This window comes from Armigeres subalbatus, unplaced genomic scaffold (assembly GCF_024139115.2).
Source record: "Armigeres subalbatus isolate Guangzhou_Male unplaced genomic scaffold, GZ_Asu_2 Contig1840, whole genome shotgun sequence".
Taxonomy (NCBI): domain Eukaryota; kingdom Metazoa; phylum Arthropoda; class Insecta; order Diptera; family Culicidae; genus Armigeres; species Armigeres subalbatus.
Genome location: NW_026942662.1, coordinates 60565 through 70588, shown reverse-complemented (window position 1 = coordinate 70588; position 10024 = coordinate 60565).

Below are 10024 nucleotides of genomic sequence, written 5' to 3'. Positions count from 1 at the left end.
GTATTGCAGCAACTAGTCCATATTGGCACAGCATACAACATGGCAGGTCTAAAAATTTATGTGTAAGTCAAAAGTTTGTTCTTAAGACAAAGTTTTGATTTTCTGTTTATAAGTGGATATAGATACTTAATATATATTTGTTACATTTGGCTTGAAGGCCTTCAATGTGATTTTTGAAAGTTAATTTTTGATCTAGCAGAAGTCCTAAATATTTAGCTTCGCTAGACCAATTAATTGGAACCCCATTCATAGTGACAATATGTCTGCTAGAAGGTTTCAAATAAGAAGCTCTCGGCTTATGTGGGAAAATTATAAGCTGAGTTTTGGAAGCATTCGGGGAAATTTTCCATTTTTGCAAGTAAGTGGAGAAAATATCCAAACTTTTTTGCAATCTACTACAAATGACACGAAGGCTACGCCCTTTGGCTGAGAGACCTGTGTCATCTGCAAACAAAGATTTTTGACACCCTGGTGGTAAATCAGGTAAGTCAGAAGTAAAAATGTTATACAAAATGGGCCCCAGTATGCTGCCTTGGGGGACACCAGCCCTTACAGGTAATCTATCAGATTTAGAATTCTGATAGTTTACCTGCAGTGTGCGATCTGATAAATAATTTTGGATCAGTTTAATAATGTACAGAGGAAAATTAAAATTCATCAATTTTACAATCAAACCTTCATGCCAAACACTGTCAAATGCTTTCTCTATATCAAGAAGAGCAACTCCAGTCGAATATCCTTCAGATTTGTTGAGCCGAATTAAGTTCGTAACTCTTAATAACTGATGAGTGGTTGAATGCCCATGGCGAAAACCAAATTGCTCATCAGCAAAAATAGAATTGTCATTAATATGAACCATCATTCTATTTAAAATAATCTTTTCAAACAGTTTGCTTATTGAAGAAAGCAAACTGATTGGGCGATAACTAGAAGCCTCTGCTGGATTTTTGTCCGACTTCAATATAGGAACAACTTTGGCGTTTTTCCATTTATCTGGGAAGTATGCCAATTGAAAACATTTGTTAAATAAATTAACCAAAAAGGATAAAGAGCTCTCAGGAAGTTTTTTGATAAGTATGTAGAAAATACCATCATCACCCGGGGCTTTCATATTTTTAAATTTTCTAGTAATAGATCTCACTTCATCCAAATTAGTTCCCAACGTGCTTACAGTTAATTTTTTCCTTAGGGCTGTGATCCCCAAATTTAAAGGAACTGAAGGTTGATCCATAGGTGAAAATAATTTTGTTATACACTGCTTCGTAATAAGAACGCTTTTATTTTTCAAAATGAGTTGGGTTTTGACGAAATTGAACTGAAGTTTTGCTGGACTATGGATTCTGTTTATAATACCATTTGAATTCTTTTCAGAATCGCAAACAGAATCATAAATGGACTTCTTCGAAATTTGAAACAAACTCTAAAAGGAATCTCTTTCAAATCCGAAACGGATCTGTTTAAAATTCCGAACGGATTCTGTTCAGAGTCCCTAACGGATTCCTTTCAGAATCTCAAACGTTTTTAGAAACCCAAACGGATTCGTTTAAAAATTCCAGACGGATTCTGTTTGTAACGTTCGAGTTTTGCTCACATTCCCAATAAGGTTTTTCTCAGAACCTCTTCGTTATTTTTGCTACGACAAGTTATAGTGCACAATAGACCTCGAGCATAAAACCGGTCGGCATATGATCATTTTTTGTCAACGGAACCATAGCGTAAAAAAACTATTTCTCGTGTTCTCAGCTACGGCGATAAAACCTGTAGAATGAAATGTACTTACAAGTACATATTTTATTTGAAAAATATTCACAGGAATACAATATTTTGTTTTCATATACAATATGCAATATGAACTGAAAATCAAATGTTGCAAAAATACTGCGGCCCGCTTCCACAGCTCAAAATTTCTGTGCGGCCCTTGATAGTAAGCGTGCTGGGGACCACTGCCTTAGGGCCTTCTTTACTCTTAAGCGGTGCTTACCCATGTCCTTAGCTTGGTTTGAGGCCTAATCGAAGGTGAAGAAATCGGTATTCAATAAGTGGTGCTCAAAAAAGACTTCACAAGGGCCCTTGGAATCCACGCCACGGCTTTGCCTCTTTGACAAAGTTATACTGATCTGATTCATATCTGGTTACATTTATACAAATAGGATAGAAAAGTTAAAGATACTTTTCGTTCTCTGTTAGATATTTCTAACAAAATACTGAAGGCGTTTTATAGAAGAAAACTAAATACGTATTTGTCAACCCAGAAAGGGGTTATATAGTAAACGTCCCAAATGGCCATACGAGCTAAGGCGTAGGTTTGCCAATCCGGAGATGGCGAGTTCGATTCTAAGTCTGGTCTAGGATGTTTTCGGGTGGGAAACTTTCTCGACACCCTGGGCATAGTGTATCCATTGACTTACCACACAAGATACATACTCACTCATACAATGACGGACCTAGAAAAGTTATCAATTAATAACAGAGGAAATGCTAAAAGAATACTCATCCAACTTGCCACAGGCCCGGTTCTGCATCAACCATTGATATATTTACAGGTAATTGCACTCAGAACTTAAACAACGTTTATCAATCGTCTATGGGTGGAATCAGTGATCACGATTTCATTTGCATTGATTACAAATTTAAGCTTCCTAAAACTTGTGCTGATGTTTACTGGACACGTGGTTATCACAAAATAGATCAATCCTCTTTCTTGGCAGATTTGCGCTGCGTAGATTTTGATGCTGTACTCAACTATGCAGAGATTAATGTGAAACTAAAAAGCTTCAATGACCTATTTTTCGAAATTCTTGATAAGCATGCCCCGCTCAGGAAAAAAACGGTCAAAGATCCAAGCACTCCTTGGATCAACACTCGTATCCATCGATTGATTAAAAATCGGTCCAAAGCTTATGAATGTTGGAAACACGATGGAGAGAGTGAGAGTAAATGGAGAAATTTCACCTGTCTTCGCAACTTAACAAATCGAGAGGTCAAACGTACGAAACGAGAATATTTCTCCTCCCAACTAAGCGCTGACCTTCCTGCTAAGAAACTTTGGAAAAACATTAAACGATTAGGCTTAAAACAAACAAATAATAATATGGGTGGAGGGGATGTTAATGCAGATACCCTCAACTCATTCTTTGATGCTCACTACACACCACTTAGCTTCAATCAAAATGATGATGTTGGAACACATCCGAATTTCTCATTTAGGTGTGTTACAAATAATGAAATACTCTCTGAGTTCGTTACTGCTTCGTGTGTGATGCTGTTGGTAACGATTTAATTCCGCTCAATGTTTTAAAAATGTCCTTAAGTGTTACTCTCAAATACATTGAAAACATCTTTAATTATTGTATTACTTCCTCAGATTTCCCCCTTGATTGGAAAATCGCAAAAGTAATTCCAATAGGTAAGACTGATCACCCTGTTACTGAAAAAGATTATCGTCCAATAAGTATTCTTTGCGCACTATCAAAAATATTCGAATCATTACTCTCTAAGCAACTAAATGAGTATTTGACACACAACGAACTTTTATGTACTCTCCAGTAAGGGTATGCGATAACACACTTTTTCCTTACGAAACGAAACGAAACGAAATTTAAAATGTCTATGTTGATTCGGATCGAAACGAAACGAAATATAGATTTCTTTCGAGACTTCGAAACGATACGAAATCAAGGTTCATTTAATTCGAAATTTTTCGAAACGAAACGAAATTTTGATTTTTTTCCGCGGAATTTTTATTGAATTGGTTTTACATTATGTACGCAATTCTGATTTCACTTTTTCGAAGTCGAATAACTGTTTTGCGACCAAAAGAGTTATAATAACTGAAGAGGCAATCTGTGATAAATCGCCACATACTCGCCGCATATACCATTGGCGATAAGGCAATACCCCAGCATTTGTGCCGCTTTCATAGAAATTCATCGTGGAGCGTGTGCTCCTGAATCTGATCATTTTTATATCAGTTTTATATAAAGTATATAAAAATAAAGAAATTGTGGGATTTTTCATATACGGATTCAAATTTCGTTTAAAACCTTAGTTCACTTAAGAATTATGTAATTATGCTGAAGCATACTTCATATTATCTTGTCAGCGTGGTTTTACAGTATTGACTTAGTCAAAATTTGAAAACGAATGCTTAGATTTATTTGTTTATTTAGTGGGATACTTAACTATGTATCCACATCTGTCAGGCGTAAATGCAGATATAGAATTGATATTACTAGATCAACATTTGAAAAGGGTGTGTCTGCCAAAATTTATTCCTTCTTATTCCTCGTCTACCTATATAGCATACATTTGCTCACTAGAAGAATCATGTGCATTTTACAGACCGATAGTCTTTCATACAATCAGCTCGACAAACTGATCTATTGTGTGTGTATCCTTGGCAGACGAGAACAGCTGTTATGGTCAGTATGTGCTGAAAGCAATCATAAGTAAAGAATTTTCAGCAATTTAAATGATCTTTCAACCCGTTCTGGATTTTTTTTTGCAAATTCCATGCGTAGATCTAGAAATGCCCACAAATCTGCAATGTTCCTCACATATTGTGCAAATAGTCGAAGAAGAGCTTAATAACGTTTCTTAACTGTACACGTCGTAGTTGTTAATCATGATTGGCCGAGAAACAGCAAATATGCATAGCTCACCAATTAAATAATATTCTTGGGATACAAAAAAGTTATTCTTATTGTATACTTGCTTCGGAGTTTCCAATTCATGAACAATAACGATGCCGGTCAATAACGGTGCTTATAGTCAATTTGGTATTAGGAGAGGAAAATTAGTGTAACACTTATTGTTTTAAGAGACCGAGGTATGCTCTGTATCTCCGTGAGCGCTACGGAAAAGGAATCGTTGGTTAGTTGAGAAAGTATTCATGTGAAACCCCTTGGTAAGCGACAAAATATTTATTGTAAACGAAGTTATTTTGAAAACAAGAAGATGAAAACTGTGATTCAAATCAATTCAACGCAAGATCAATGTGCTTCGTTTAATAATCTTCTACAACACGATCGATTTCGCACTAAATAATTTTGTGCTCTTTGATGCATACATTAGTTTTATTCATTGCCGTAACTACAGGGGGGCTAGGGGGGGCTATAGCCCTACAGATAATGAATTTCATTCATCTTCTCTCTTTTCAAATCTGTTGAATCTGTTTTTTGGTTTTTGAAAACCACCGGGTTTGAATCCAAAGGAGAAAGACAAAATCTTTCACTTTTAGGTCTGTATACTCTCTAGATAGGTGGCATACCGTGAGAGACGTTTTTCGAAATCTGTTGCGATAATGAACTGATTCGGGGGCTATGCCTCATGATAAAGGCCATATCAAAATTATATCAACATATATTATTATGTTTTAAATTTCTTCAACAAAATTTGTTACAAATTTGATGCAAAATGTTGTTAAAAGATCTAAATTTATATAAAAAATAACACTACTTTAAACAAAACGATTTCAAATTATGCTACAGTTTTATCACAAAGATAACATATTCTGTTAGAAATTTATAACATAATCAGATACATAATATATTGTTTACTGTGTAGTTGAAAAATTTTACAGGACGTTATAGGTCTCAGGATTGTGATCATCATCAGATTTTTTTGTATTTGTCTGAACATGATTATTTGTCAAGAACATGAAACTAAGCTTTTGCCAATTTGGAAATCTTTTTAAATTACCATCAACGTATGATGATCTATTTGGCTTGAAGACTTTAGCATGCTTAGATGACCGAAGAATTTCAAACAAATCCTAATTTTATCAATCAAATTTCTCAGCAAATGAGCAATATTTAAAAAATTTCAAGTTTTCTTGAAGTTTTGTGGAAAACAATTATGATCTCATGCTTTCTAAAATAGACCTATAAGGCGCAGAATCAAAAATGTGATACAATATTTCAATACCAAATTTTCAAAATGACTTAACTGCCTTTGTAAAAAAAGATTCAAACGTCGATTTGGCGATTCTGATAGCACTCCCACGCAAATCAACCCTATCAACACGTAGGCGAAGGCTCCTGCTATGCGTTGATGCTGTTGGTTTGCTTGGGAGTGCTATCAGAATCGCCAAATCGTCGTTTGAATCTTTGTTTACAAAAGCAGATAAGTCGTTTTGAAAATTTGGTATTGATTTCATATGCATCTATCCAATTCAGGCATTTCCGATTTGTCTGGTAAAGTGTTTTAGGGATTTCGTAATGCTGCTATTTCTTGAAAATTTTAAATTTTCAGTGAACAATTTAGGCTTCTTTATTTTCGACAAAGTTTTGGCAAATCTCTCAGATTGTAAAGAGAGGTAAGGCCGATACAAATATTTAAAATCCCCCCCTCAGACCCCCCTCGGAGTTTTTTTGTCAAAAAATAATGTTTTGAGGGGGCAACAAAATAAAATTTGGATAATTTTGAAGATTTTCAAAACATTCTTTAACAAATACGAGGAGTTTTCTGATTTTTTTGTCAATTAAATATTTGTAACGGCCTAATTTAAGTTTTGATGAGAAAGAACTTGGAATGCTGTTGGAAGGACTATAAAAATCCACAGATCCAATTTCCAATCCAATCCAATTTTGCTTTGCTAAGGCTCGTATGATTTTTTCACGACATTTCTTGTTTTATAGGCTGAGTGTCGTGGACCATAATTTATAATGTTCAAGTCGTCAATGGATGTGTTGTATGTAAATAGGTCAATGTTTGTTTGGTCGGCCAACTTGCAAACAATATATACTAGTTGTTTTGAGCATTGAGCGAAAACGACAACTTAATTGTTTTGAGTGAAAAAGTAGAAATAATTTAAAAAAACCAAGATTAATCCACCTAGCGTTGGTGGTGCCTTTCTTGCATTTAGTTAAGACACCAACCTTATATGGGGTTTATATGGTCCTGTGTACCATTTTCTTCATAATTTTGAAACGCAATGACCGATCGTTATAAAATTCAATAGTGATCAACAAGGCTTTATCCCCTGTCGAATGAAACTGCGAGAAAATCGGTTAAGAATTACTATACGAAAAGTTGTCTAATGTTTTTTATAGCTTTTGTGCACACACATACACACACACATACACACACATACAAACGGACAGACAGACATGTGCTCAGTTCGTCGAGCTGAGTCGATTGGTATAAAATACTATGGGTCTCAGAGGCTTCTATAAAAAGTTCGTTTTCGGAGTGAAATGATAGCCTTTCGGTACAACTTAGTTGTACGAGAAAGGCAAAAAGTTAGACCCCCCTAGAATTTTCCATTAGTTACGCCAATGTTTATCACTTCACGTTCTCCCACACTAGCTGGCGTGATCAGCATCAACACCATCGATTGCACACTGGTTAAATAAATTTGTGCTACGCGATCATTCCGCATTCATATTGTGCAAATAGAAAAAACATATGACAAAATTTTAATCATGGAAACACTGAAGACGTTTCATAGAAGAAAACTACTTACGTATTTGTCGACTAAGAATGGGGTGAGTAAGCGTTAATAGAAAAATTTGTATAACCTAAAGTTTTGAAAACAACTTAACGATTTTGTTCAGCGGCGCAGCCAAAAAATTTTTATGATGTCAAGTATGGATTATTTTAAATTCGTTTCGAAATTCCGCGGAATTCCGTTAAATTTCGTTAGAAGCTAGTTTTTTCTAGCGAAATTTTTGTAATTTTACGAAACGAAACGAAATCAAGAAATCAGATTTCGCCATGCTCAAATTCCGCGAAATTCCGCGGAATTTCGTTTCGAACCACCTGAAACGAAATTTTTCGAAATACCGCATATGCTTACTCTCCAGTCTGGATATCGGAAATCGTGCAGCACTGTGACTGCTCTTATTAAAATTGAAAGCGACATTAGAGAAGCATTAGACAACAAAATGGTCACTTTATTGGCTCTTCTGGATTTCAGTAAAGCATTCGATTCTATTGATCATAGACAGTTGTGTAACAAGTTGAAGTATAATTTCTACATAGATCAATTTTCCATTAAATTAATTAAGTCGTATCTATCCGACCGAATGCAATACGTTGATTTCAACAACCAACAATCCGAACTGATTCCTGTCCTACGTGGGGTGCCACAAGGTTCAATTCTTGGACCGTTACTTTTCTCGATGTACATCAATGATCTACCTTTAAATCTGTCATATTGTAGATTTCATCTTTATGCAGACGACTGTCAATTATACATATCAGGAGTGCCTGATACAATATCTGAAATGGTAAATCGAATTAATTCTGACATTCAGAGTATCTTGCTATGGTGCGAGAATAACGGACTGATACTCAACGGAGGAAAAACTCAAACGATTATTTTTCACACTAAACGTGCCGTTCTTGTTAATGTACCATCAATAAGAGTAGGTAACGATATCATTGAATATTCTAATGTAGTCAGAAATCTTGGGTTAATGATGGATTCTAACTTAAACTGGACATCCCAGGTTAATGCCGTTTGCAGTAAAATTTATAATGCCTTACATTCGCTTGTCTTACTGAGACATTGTACTCCCCAACATATCCGGGTTCAATTGGTTAGGTCGCTCTTAGTTCCATTGTTTGATTATGGAGATATTTTGTTTGGCCTTGTAACTAAGAAAAATTCAAGAAAACTTAACCAGGTGTTCAATGCAGTCACCAGATATGCATTTAATCTGAAAAAGTTCGACCATATATCTAATTATAAAAAGGCAATACTTGGATGTGATTTTACAAGTCATTTAAAGCTTAGAATCTGTATCCAAACATTCAAAATTATAAACGACCCTCCAATTTACCTTCGAGATTTCTTCAGACATGCGCGCTCTTCAAGAAGTTCATTACTCATCGTTCCTAGATGCCTTTCAAATAGTTTAAAACAATCTTATCGTTTACGAGCCATACAAATTTGGAATGATCTACCTCGAAATCAAAGGAGTGAAAGAAGTTTTTCTACTTTTAAAAGAAATTTGAATAATTTATTTAGTGTATAGTCATTGGTATTAGATGTTGCATAGTAGCATAAGCTTTGAGAATCAGTAGGTGATTATTTGTGTTACTATATGGAGTTTGTTAATAAATAAATAAAATAAATAAAGTGGAAAAGCAGGCCAAGTTGGAACGTAAAACCATTGAAAAAGAAGAAGTACGCGTTAAAAAAAATGTGTATAACGTAAAGTGTAGAAAATGGTTTTATGATTTAGTTCAGCGGCGCAGCCAAAATTTTTGATAACCCAAAGTATAATTTTAGTTTAAATTTGTTTTGAAATTCCGCGCAATTCCGTTAAATTTCGTGAGAAGCTATAGCTTCTTGTATAAACTATAGTTTTAAAAACTATAGTTTTTTGTAGTTTTTAGGATTATTTATCTGGATTCACTTTGGTAAGCGATGCGATCTATGGGATGAGAAATAACAATATGAGTTAAAAGTTAGAACATACACGCCCGGTGGCATATAAAAACTAAGGAGATTCGCGTTTTGGACGACCAGGCACAGCACTCTGTACTCACTTGCTCGATAGCTACAGCAAACTATTAAAGAAGGCGCTTTTTTCGACCGCGTGCGACATGCGCATGAGCCACCGAACACAATATAGATGACTGAAACACGGACTACACTTACTTGTTCGATGGCTACTCTTATTACCGGCCGCGCAATGCAGAACACAATATTTCGACCGATCGTGCGATCATTCTGCTGTCCAAAACACAAGAGGTCACGCAACGAACTGATTATCTTTAGTACTGTTGCCTTTCTTGTACATTGGATATACTAAAAAGAAATTGAATGAGAATTTTTTAGCGTGTTTTTTTTTCTATAAATCGTATTTTGGCAATAACTTTTGATCCCATAGTTCGATCTGGCCAATTTTCAATGGGAAACAATGGGACAGGATTCCCCGTCGAATGCAAACAAATCGGACCAAGATTAGTGACTAAAAGATGAGTGAGTTTTATTTTGCGCACACACACACGCGCAGACATACACACAGACCAGTGGCGTAGCCACGGGGGTGGTTTTGAACATAACCCCACC